This window comes from Canis lupus, chromosome 28, assembly GCF_011100685.1.
Source record: "Canis lupus familiaris isolate Mischka breed German Shepherd chromosome 28, alternate assembly UU_Cfam_GSD_1.0, whole genome shotgun sequence".
Lineage (NCBI taxonomy): Eukaryota > Metazoa > Chordata > Mammalia > Carnivora > Canidae > Canis > Canis lupus.
In genome coordinates this window covers 40169916-40181435 of record NC_049249.1, presented here as the reverse complement: position 1 = coordinate 40181435, position 11520 = coordinate 40169916, and positions in this window count along the sequence as shown.

Here is an 11520-nt window from a genome sequence, read left to right as displayed (position 1 = left end):
ATTTTAGGCAGATGGTCTTCCAATGCAAGGCCAGACATGGAAGAAAATTTGACTCCACGTCAGAATGCTGTTTACACTGAAAATAGTTTTCCTTTTGGCTTCCCTACATCAATTCACTGTCCGGTTAGACTGAGAAATTGGGGCAGTAGGGTTTGGAGGCAATGCATGGCGAGCGCCCGGTGAGTAAGCTCTCGCTCCTCTGTTCTTTGCCTGCCACGTGCGGCGCTAACAAAACACACCGTCCTTCCAGCAGCGGGGTCACCGAGCGACATGCTGCAGCTGTCTGGAGGGGGTTCAGCCTGTAACAGGCCCTTTAACTCTGATCTCACGACTCTTGTGAACACAGAGGCCACCGGGCTGTAGGGTTAAAATCAGCGTAAATAATTAATCAAGAAGTAGACAGAGTGAGAAGGGAGTGGGTACCCGCGCTGGTGCACAGAGACCCTTGCCCGAGCCCGGCAGATACATCCTCCCCGTCAGCCTGCCGGGCAGGACGTTCCTCACGATGGTGTCGAGTGCTTTATCCTCACGGTCTTCATTCCTGCCACATCTCCGGGTGGCCCTCAGATTTCCCAACGTCCTTTTCAATGCATAAATACAAATGGGAATCAGCATAGTGAGCGCATCTTCAGCAGCGCCTCTGAGAGTTGTGTCCGCCTTCTGGGCTCTGACCTCAGCACGCCTTCTGGTAGGACTTTGACCCCAGGGCCTCGAACAGATTTGCAAGAATAGAGGTAAAAGGTGGGATAGGCTTTTCTAATTACACAGCACACTTGACAAATTTATCAAACTTAAAAAATAACAGTCCCCATGGCAAAGTGACCCAAGGAAGCGAAGATTCGCAAATATGTGGCCAGATTACGAGCAGAAGCACGGCGAGGGGCCTGATGGGCATGCACCCTAAGGAAGCTTGACTCGAGGCCAAGCAGCTGTAAAGGCAGATCCTTGCCCAGAGCCCAGGAAGGACATCCAAGCCCCAGAAACCACAGGGCACTCTCTGAAAATGGCATGCCTGCTTCCACGGTTGACTTCCTCCCTCCGGTACAGGCAAAGGTGTCACCTGCAAGGTCACATGTAGCTCAGACCCAAGCTGATGGCCTTTAAATGTCGGCCACCACAAGCCTGCGGTTGCATCGGCCTCCCGATGGCTCCCCGTCCCCAGCAGACAGTCCCCTCCTTTCTTCAACCAGTGGATGCCCCAGCATTGCGTCCCCAAGGTCTCCGCAGGTCAGCTTTCCCCAAGCTATTATCCGGGAAGGAGATTAACAATGCATTAAGATAACAAGATTTTTCTTAAGTGTGGACATTAATTTAAGATGAATTCACTGTGTTGGTGACTCAGGCGGTGACAAATCGGCCCTCCCTCCCCTTCCCTGGGCTGTGCGGATAATCTCTTTTGTGCTGCCAGTTTGTTGTATTATTTTGGAAGACAAAGATAAGCAGCCTCTAATAAATTAAATCAAGCTCATTTTTAAAGAGTTTCTCTTTAAGGAGACTCTCTGTAGCCTCTTTAATATTATTAAAATATCTTCATTTCAGCCATGTGCCATTGGCAGGGTACAAGCGGCCTGAAGCCACAGGAACGGAGGATTTGCACCCAAACATTGTCCGCAGGGTAATATGCATTCAAGGGAGCAAATCTCCCCAGATACCATGGCAAGCCGACAGCACCCATCTAAATGGAATGAGAAAGTGAAGAACAAGAGGTCAGTAGATGCAGAATTTAGGTTAATGGATGGGCACAGCTTAATTTTAATTTTGGGGGGTAAACATTTGTCAATTATCTTCTAGGTCACAAACCGTCGTTGAGAGACACAAAAAGAGAGATGCGATCCCTTGAATTCAGACACGTCAGCCTGGAATTTATAAGTTCCATTTGTAGGTCACCTGCAACAAGGATCAAAGGAGTCTCCCTGAGCTGCGGGCTTCCTCCCGGCTGGAGCCGCGGCCTCTCTGGGCCTCCGTTGCAGGCCCGGGCACCAGGCCCATGTGGCTCTCATCAAGCCTTGCGTCCAGCTGGCCAGCGGCCTGGGGGGGCAATTCCAGAGGCAGGGTGTGGACTACGGGTGGATCGGCAGCGGGACCTTCTTCCTTGCCAACGTCTGTGTGCAGAGAGCCCTGAGTCCAGGGTATGCCCGCTGGCTGGAGAGCCAGAGCCCCTGGGAGCTGCACTGGCTTTTGTGCACCGACTTTGCCCGAGTGACCCGCGACCGCACGCTGAGTGGTACCAGGGCCCGGGCGCTGTCCCTCCTCCTTGTCACGTCACATCTTCCGGCTTACAAAGGTTGCGTGGCGCTAACTGAACGAGAGCAGCCTCGCTTGAGATTTCAACCTGCGTGAGCCACAAGCTCTCGGCTCTGGTCGCCCCACAGCTTCTGCGGCAGTCGGGAAACACCTGCCGTGGACCTGTGCTTTCTGTGTGCCCGGTAGGGGCCTCCCGTCCCTTGCTACCATGGACCCTGCCCAACTCAGGTGCTCAGGCCGAGGGTAACATGATTGGCATTTCCACTATAAAGTGTATTGGGTGTCAGAGGATAGGGACTTCTTTTTTTTTTTTTTTTTAAGATTTTATTTATTTGTTCATGAGAGACACAGAGAGAGAGGCAGAGGCATAGGCAGAGGCAGAAGCAGGCTCCATGCAGGGAGCCTGACGTGGGGCTCAATCCTGGGTCTCCAGGATCACACCTAGAGCTGAAGGCAGGCGCTAAACTACTGAGCCACCCAGGGATCCCCAGGATGGGGACTTCTCTGGAGTGAGGCTGAGAGCGTGTGGTACCAACACCCCAGGCTCACCTGGAAATGCCCCCCAAAATGAATTTTCTGGACTGAGCCAGCTCCTCACCAAAATGGGCCCTATTCAGCTGTTTTGTACTAAGACCGGTTTTGAGGATCCTGGGTGAACTGTGGACGTGATGGAGGTTCATCCACCCATCCACATACCTGTCCACACACCCATCCGTCCATCCATCAATTCACTAATTTACTTAACTCAGTGTTTATTTTAGCTGCTCCACAAGCCACGTGCAGCAGTTACCCTAGAGACTGAGAAATAGCACAGCCCTCGCTCTCTAGAGCTTACGATGCAATAAAATACCCTTGGACGGTCGATTGATGGCCCCCAAAGATGTCCACACCCTCTTCCCTGGAATCCAGGAGTTTCTCAGCCTTTGTGTGTGTGTTTCACGAACAGGATCGCTCGGGTATAGGAAGGATCCAGGAGAACTGGATTAGAAATACCCCAAGGGCCTGGGAGCACCTACAGAAACACACCTTCCCACGGACACTTCACAGCAAGACCCTTCTTGGGGTCCCCCCAGCCAAGGGGACGGTCTCACATGCTAATGAGTGTCCGCTCTTGCCTTCTGTCACTCACACACTAAGTCAGCCGCTGTGTGCATCTCTCTTTGCCAACTTTCCATTCAAGGCAGCAAATGCTCAGGTGGAGAAGATCAAGCCACCCACAGGTGCCCCTCCACTCTTCCCATTTCTGCTGGCCTTCCCTGGGGTCCGTGTCGCACCCCCCACCCAGCACCCCCCACCTGGGCCCCCATTCTTCAAAAAGGGAGGCTTCTGGCTCAACACGCTGGGACATTCCAGGCCTGGCCTTGTCCCAGGTGGGTCCTGACAACTCCAAGCACAGTGGTTCTGTCCGTGAGGAGGACCGTGAAGCTCAATATCCGAGCACAGGGTGGATCCGAACAAATGTTCCTGCGAGGGTGGATCCGAACAAATGTTCCTGCGAGAGAAGAGCAGAGCTGCTCGGGCAGTCGGGGCACTGGGAGATGATGTGCCGCTCGGAGCCGACCCGTTGCAACGGTGGGTCCTGGGCCGCTGGAGTCCAGCTGGCTGTGCGGAGCTGCCCGCACCGGGTGGGGGCGCCGAGGCTGTCAGGACAGGCCCAGACTTGGCCACGGGTTCCAAGGTCCCCAAGCTAATAGGCCAAATAGCAGAGCTCAACGACTCCCGTGCAAGCCGCAAAGTGGCAACTGGGAGCGTGCATGCACACACAGAGTCCCCACCGGCACACATGGGAGGTTCCAGATCAGCACGGGGAGGACACGCGGCCGAGTCAGATCCATGCTCTGCACTGATGAGCTCCCAGATGAGGGTAGCAACGTTCCAAAGTGATGACGTTGGAGCCCAGAGATCTCCCGGTGACTAGATTAGTTTATCTCGTGCATCTAACTGCTAAACGCGCCGCCCCAGGCAGGCCCGGCTGCGGGGCAGCAGGCCCCACCGAGGGGTGACACGGCTCCTAGAGTGAGTGCGCCAACTCGGGGTGCTGCGCTCAGCAAGCTGTCCAGCGCACCGCGGTGCCCGAGCTTGCAATTGGCATCGTCGGCCTCCACCTCCTTCCTCTCTTATCACTCACCGAGCCTATGAATTGCCCTGATTCCGTCAGACTTCTCGTCGATGATTTGCTGGTGTATTGATTCACGGAGGAGAGATCCCATCAGACCTGGGGTCTTAGCTCCCTAGGAGTCAGCTCTGAGGGAACCATGGCAACCTGCAGTGAGCGCTGCTACCGGTGAGACGGCGGGACTGGCTTCTTAGGGAGCATCCTGAGGTTTGAAGATTCTCATCTATCTTCAGATTATCTTAAAGGGTAAGCATGCCCGTAAAGGCCATTGCCTCCAGCCTGTGGACAGCAATATCTGTGTTTCTGCTCATTATGATGAATATGCTGGAAGATAGGAGCCTTGGCTCTCCTCATGGAGGCATTGGAAGGCCTCGTCCCGCTTCGTGAAGACAGCTCTGTACCTGGGTGTGCTGCAGGGATGGGATGAGCCAAGGAACATGGGGGCAGAGTTGGCGGTGGTCCAATGTTTTAAAAATATGGCTTGAAGTGCGAATCGATGGGGCCTGTCACTTGTTCCACGTAATTTATTAGGATGCAAAAAGATCAACGAAGTTGGTAATTATTATTTGCAAAGGTCTTTTCCACATAAAGCTGAGTCAGCAAACATGATTGAGATGAGAGGCCTGGAATCTCCCAGTGCACAGCTAAGCATCCTGCTTGAAAGAACAAAGCCAAATAATAATGCGTTGCGGCGACTTAGATTTTGAGCACATTCCTTTCTTTACCCAAGAAGCTCTCCCTAATGTCAAGAATTTGGAAATAGAAATTGGAAGGTGGTCTCCAAGTTCTCCGAAGTGGCCACCTCGGCAATGCTTCAGTTGGCTAATAGCTTTTTTTTTTTGTAGCTTTAAGAGGAATTAATGTTCGTGTCCTTGAGTGAGGGCACTTGGCCATTAGAGAAAGCTCGGGGTCTCTCGAGCTGAGAATTCTGTGATTTTAGCAAAATGAACAACTCAACTGCTGTCTACTGGTGCAACATTTCTTGAAGGTACTTTGGGATGGTGGGGAATTTAGCATGGAACGTAAAATGCTGACCCCCTAGGTTGGTTCCCGCGTATTAGAACCTAGGAGGACCTGGCACATCCATCACCTGATTCCATTCCCACACCGTGGGGCCCACCACAGGCCTCATTATTCCTGGGGAGATGGAGATTTAGCCACTGACCCAAAGCTCAAGCCCAGGTGGTAGACATGCTCCAAAGAGCCCAGACAACTCTTTCTGCAAACAGTTGTCATGGGAGCACACATTTTGGGGGGCAAAGCCAGTGGAGCCAAGGACAGGCAGGTGACCAGGAGTCCAGGCTGGCTCTCGAAGGGATCTTGCAAGGCTCCAGAGGCAGGAGATGGATGAGAGAATGAGTGCACCAGCCGGAGTGGGGAGCTGAGTGTGCCCTTGTGTGTTGACAGGGCATAAGCTCTGCCCATCTGAGCTTATTTCCCAGGAAGGGACAACCCGGGGCCAGCCATCTGGGCCCACAAGACTTTCCTTAAATCAGAGCCTGCTCTGAGCATGGTGCCCGTCTGCTCTCCCCTCTGCTAATGCTGACTCGACTGTGTTGGGAGCACAGCCCAGGAGGACCAGTGGCCAGAGAAGCGACCATTCTAATGAGCAATGGGTCGGCCAGTTTGCTTGACCATCAGGAGTGCTGAACCGGTTGGGGTGTGTGTGATGCTACAGAGGGCTCCCTCCAGACGGGAGGCCCTGTATCCAGTGGACATGGTGGGCAGCCACACCACGGAGACCCCCCGAGGGCCCAGGGGACACTCATTCCTAGTGACATTTGCCCCCCCAAGTGATTTTGGCACAAAACCAGGCTGTGCAATGGTCCAGTTCCCGTGACTTTATTGAGCTGCTCTGAGGACTAGGAAACCACTGCCAGAACAAACGTCTCATTTTCCAGAGACTTCCAGGCTGTGCCAGAAACTAACGACATGGAATTAGCATCATCTGATCAACGACTGTCCCTCGGAGTAGCCCCGGTAGGTGTAGGGAATGACACCGAGTGTCTGGAGTTTGGATGAAGCTTGAACTGGACGAGATGCAACCGTGTATTATCCCAGAGCCGCCTAAGGCTCCGTCACAACGGGAAGGGCGGTGCCTCTGTCGCCCTGCTCCTGTTGGCAGCACCGAGGACAAGGCAATCCGGCCGACCGTGCCCCAGGTCAGCGCACTCGCTGACTGCGGGTGGGCTGCAGGGGCGGGTGAGTGGGGTGTCCCGCAGGCAGGTTGCACGGATGTTGGTGACTGTGAGTGGTCCACGCTCGGCGCGCGGCAGGAGGTTTGATATGAATGAGAAGCAGGTGCGTGCAGGGGTGCGTTCCTACCTGGATGCCTTTTGTTGCAGATCCTCCTTCCAAATGCCCTGGGTGTATGATGCGATCTTAGTATAATTAAATCCCGAATCACTCAAATTATATAATTAATTACATTCAGCTTCAATCACAATTTCTAATTGATCCCATTTGCTAGCTCTGCACCTGGAGACCTTGGTGACACCAAGGATTAGTGTGCAGGTGGCCCGGTCCCGCCGCATCCTCGCTCACATTCAATAACCACTTCAGAAGATGACTCGTGGCAGGTCCCAGCGAGTCCACTTGCCTGTCAGGCCCAAGGTACGCAGCGCCTGACGGGGGCGTGTGTGCCGAGTGTTGAAGAATCAAAGACCCGCGAGAAGCTCAGAAGGAAGGATGGGTCTAGGCCCTGAGAGTCTGAGCAGAGCCGCGTGGCATCAAAGGAGGCAAAGGGACCCTGGTGGTTACAGAGAATTGGACTCAAACCCAGTTCAGGAGGAACACACTGAATGTCTACACCTGCTGGACCCGCCTCCTATAGCTTGAGCCCCACAACCTGCGCCAGAATTCAGGGGATTGAGAGTGAGGAGGGAACCAAAATTGAAGACATTAGAAGCTTGCCAAACCCACAGAAACTGCAATTGCATGTGGCCTTCCAGCTTTTGGCACAGGTTCCCGACCCCCACCAGGCTCATCAAATCGCCTTAGCTAATGAGCAAACAAGTGTAAGAGCCACATGGAAAATAGCGCACTGTGGACGCCGTGCTCCAACCCTTCTTCATGAGCGCAGCTGGCTCTGCTTATCTGCAGACTATTCGGATGCCCAGCTTTTGCAAATAAGCCATACGGCAGCATTTTTGTAAAGCATGTGGGTCCAGGTGGACATCCTGGTGGCATCATGGGGCTGCACACGCCCTGTGATGTCACAGCGCCATATCAGAGCACACAAAAATATAGGATCATTTTTTATTTTTTAAAAAAATTTTGTTTATTTATTCATGAGAGACAGAGAGAGAGAGAGAGAGAGGCAGAGACACAGGCAGAGGGAGAAGCAGGCTCCATGCAGGGAGCCTGATGTGGGACTCGATCCCGGGACCCCAGGATCACACCCTGGGCCGAAGGGTCTTAAATCCTGGAGAACACATGTGCATGTGTGTCTGAGTCGGCGTTGGGGCTCAGCCAGGGCCCTGGGCTACGTCCTGGGCTGCGCGGGACCCGGCCAGCGGGGAGAGCTCCAGCCAGAGCTGCAGAGCAGGTCCGTGCGCCCTCACCAGGACCCCGGGGCCCCGCGGGGTCGGGCGGCCTCAGAGCACCGGGCCCGAGGTAGCTGCCGGCGCAGGGCTGTCAGGCAGGGTTCTCCCGGACAAATCCCGTGCGTTTGCTGCCTGTAGTGGAGAGTCCTGCAGTTAGGGGGATGATGAAGCCCTCAGTAGAGTCCGGGGCTGAAGGCTCATACGTTAAAGAGTCTCCGCTCGCCTCCTCCGTGGGGCCTGCGCGGCAGCGCATGTATCTTCGCACCCGGCAAGTTTGCACGGAAGCCGAATTTGACAATATAAAAATATGCGGCTGGATGGAGGCTGATAACGTTTGGTTATGAATAACATTAGCCAATGATTCCAGCTGGAGAGCGTTATCCTTCTCCCCTTTACCTCGGAGATTATTAAATAGATAAGATGAATTTTTCAAAACCTGTTAATAGTTATACATTATTCTAAGCTTTCAATTTATGTGCCTTTCTTTCCCCTTCGTGTTTATTTATATCTATTTCCCCTCAAATCCAATACACCTTTTACCCCAATGGCTTATTTCTCAGCAGGATCCTGTGGGAGCCTTAGACACACAGACGTTCCAGGAAGACTCGAGCGGAGCGCGCACGTGTGCCCACGTGGACGGACGTCCATGTGGCTCGATTCCGAGTCTGCAGAACTGGGTGCTGGTGGTTGCAGACTCCAGCTCCAAGTCCAGGCCGAAAAAATACAGGGCCCAAGCACTTCCTGGAAGGAAGAGGTTGCATGTGGGTTTTTCTTTTTTTAAACTTTTTTTTTTTTTTTTTGTTAAAGCTTTGGTTAAAGTTTAAGGCCGGAGAGTCTTCATTATGAAAACTTTATATGAAGAGTTTAAATCAAGCCAAGGACAGGTGGGAGTTCTTAGGGATTCATATCACTCACCCGCACCTCCACACCCGTATACCCTCCTCCACCCGCGTGCACGCACACACTATGCTTGATCGTTTCAACGTATGGTCCCAGCAACGGAGGCTGCTGGACAGAGAGAGCGAATCAGTAGGTGGCGGATTTTGAAATGATTGGGACGCCCGGAGGCTCAGCGGTTGAGCTGACCTGGGATCCTGATCCCAGAATCCGGGATCGAGTCCCACATCGGGCTCCTTGTGGGGAGCCTGCTTCTCCCTCTGTCTCTCTCTCTCACTCTCTCTGTGTCTCTCATGAATAAACAAATAAAATCTTAAAAAAAAAAAAAAAAGAAAGAAAGAAATGAGCCGTTGATTGCTGAGGTTCCGAGTGTGGGCTTTGGGCTCAGACGTGCCTGTGCTTGAGCCCTAGACTCTGCTGAGTACCAGCCGTGTGAGTCTGAGCCTCAGTTTCCCATTTGTGAAACAAGGTGGGAGAACTCCACGGGTTACTGCAGGGCCCCCTGGAGATGGGGGGACACGTGCAGCAAACATTTGGTACATTGGTCTTTCCATTTCTCAGGACCTGCACAAGATCCTTGCACCCTGATTCTGGGCTTCGTGGAGGCAATCTCACCCCCGAGACCGGTGAGCAGCCGTCCCAGGGCGCCGGGGACCTTCCTGGTTTGCAAACTGGAAGGCTGGGGCCCCAGGAAGCCCTCCGTCCCAGGCGAGCGGGGTGGCCGGTCGTCCCACGCCTGCCCCGGCCGCACCTTCCCTCCCCCCTGGAGGGTCGGGACGGCATTTTGCTGCAATACTGGGGAGAAAACTACTGGGAACAGAGGCTTTGGAAGCTCACGCTGGTCTGCTTGCTTCATCGATTAGCAAAATACCGGGAGTGTAATGGGTCTTCCCTTGTTAACCGTTTATGACTGTTTCAAATCCTTCGGAGTCAGTAAACAGAGAACTGAGCTACCGACACCGAGAGATCTCAACAGGTGACTTTGCCCTGGCTTAGGCGGAGCTCGTTCTTTCTTTCTTTCTTTCTTTCTTTCTTTCTTTCTTTCTTTCTTTCTTTCTTTCTTTCTTTCTTTTCTTTCTTTCTTTTTTTAAATTTTTTATTTATTTATGATAGTCACACACAGAGAGAGAGAGAGGCAGAGACACAGGCAGAGGGAGAAGCAGGCTCCATGCATCGGGACCCGACGTGGGATTCGATTCCGGGTCTCCAGGATCGCGCCCTGGGCCAAAGGCAGGCGCTAAACCGCTGCGCCACCCAGGGATCCCTCTTTCTTTCTTTCTTTCCTCTCTTTTTCTTTCTTTCTTTCTTCTTTCTTTTTCTTTTGCATCTGTAGTGAGAATGGTCGTCTAAATAGTTCTATTTAGATTCTCTTTTGCAAAAGATTGCAAAGTGCATATTCAGTGTTCCACTGTCACACCCGTATTATTCTGTTAGTGCTTAATAATGGTTAACAGTTGTGATGCGCAAATGACATCCACACACACCCAGGGGTGCCCGTGTCCAGCCCCCAGAGTTTGCGAATAAGTTTGGCTCCGTGGCAAAGGAGAGTTAATGCTGCAGGTTGGATTAAGGCTACGAATGAGCCGATCTTCAATAAATTGGGGGATGGTCCTGCACCATCCAGATGGGTCATCACAAGGGTCCTAGAAAGAGGAAGGGGGGTCAGAGGCAGAGACACCCTGCTGCCCAAAGCCGGCAGGAGAGGCAGGCAGGGGCCCTGAGCTCAGGCAGCTGGGAGATTCTAGAAGCTGGAAAAGGCCAGGAAATGGATTTAGCCCAAGAGACCCGTTTTGTACATGTGACCTGTGGCTCTGAGAGGTGGTGAATTCGTGTCGAGCCACCGAATTTGTGGTGATTTGTCACGGGACTGATGGAAAACGAACACCACAGCATGGGGGATTTGATGTGGGCGTGAGTGAGGAGGGAATCGGGCCTGGCGCTGGCCTCCGTGTGTGTGGAAAATCTGCAGACAGAGCGTGCCAAGGCCGTGGTGGGCAGCCCAGAGACGTCCCCCGAAGCAGGTGCGGCTGACCGGGGCGCCCAGGTGCACACTGACCAGCAGGGGGGTCACCAGGACGCCGGGGAGAAAGTCCCTGTGTGCCTGGTCCTCAGTCCAGGGAGGGGTAAGTGAGGGTGTGGAGGGGCTGCTGGTGGGGGGGGGGGCTCTGAGGGCTACTCAGGGTAGGGACGGCGTAAGGTCAAGGCCATGGGTAGGCTGGTGGCCTCCAGACATACACGGGACACGGGTCAGGACAGGTCGGAGGAGAGGCAGGTAGGTGAGCATTGGCCCGTGTGGTCGGAACGGGGTGGGCGGGCAGCTGAGGACCCGGACAAAGATGAGGGAGGGCCCCATCCCCCTCCTGGGCGGGACACCTGCTGGGACAGCGACGGCCGACCCCTGCTCCCCGCGCGGCCTCCAGGCCGTGGCAGGCTCACTCGAAGGCATGGAACAGCCCCTCCTGGAAGGTCTCAGTGCCTCCCCGGTGCGGTTCAAACATCTGGATCTCTGCCCCCGCCCCCTCCCCTGCCCGGTCCCGCGGCCTCTCCCACCTGACCGCCATCCGCGCTGCCGGCACCTTCTGCGGGGAGGCTACTCTGCCGGCACATCCTTTCTCACTCCAGCCCGGGCTCCCGGCCCGCCCGCACCCCCCGCAGGCCCCTCATGGCTGGAGCCTCCGGTCTGCAGGGGGGATGCTGCCCACCGCTCTGGTCGCGCCC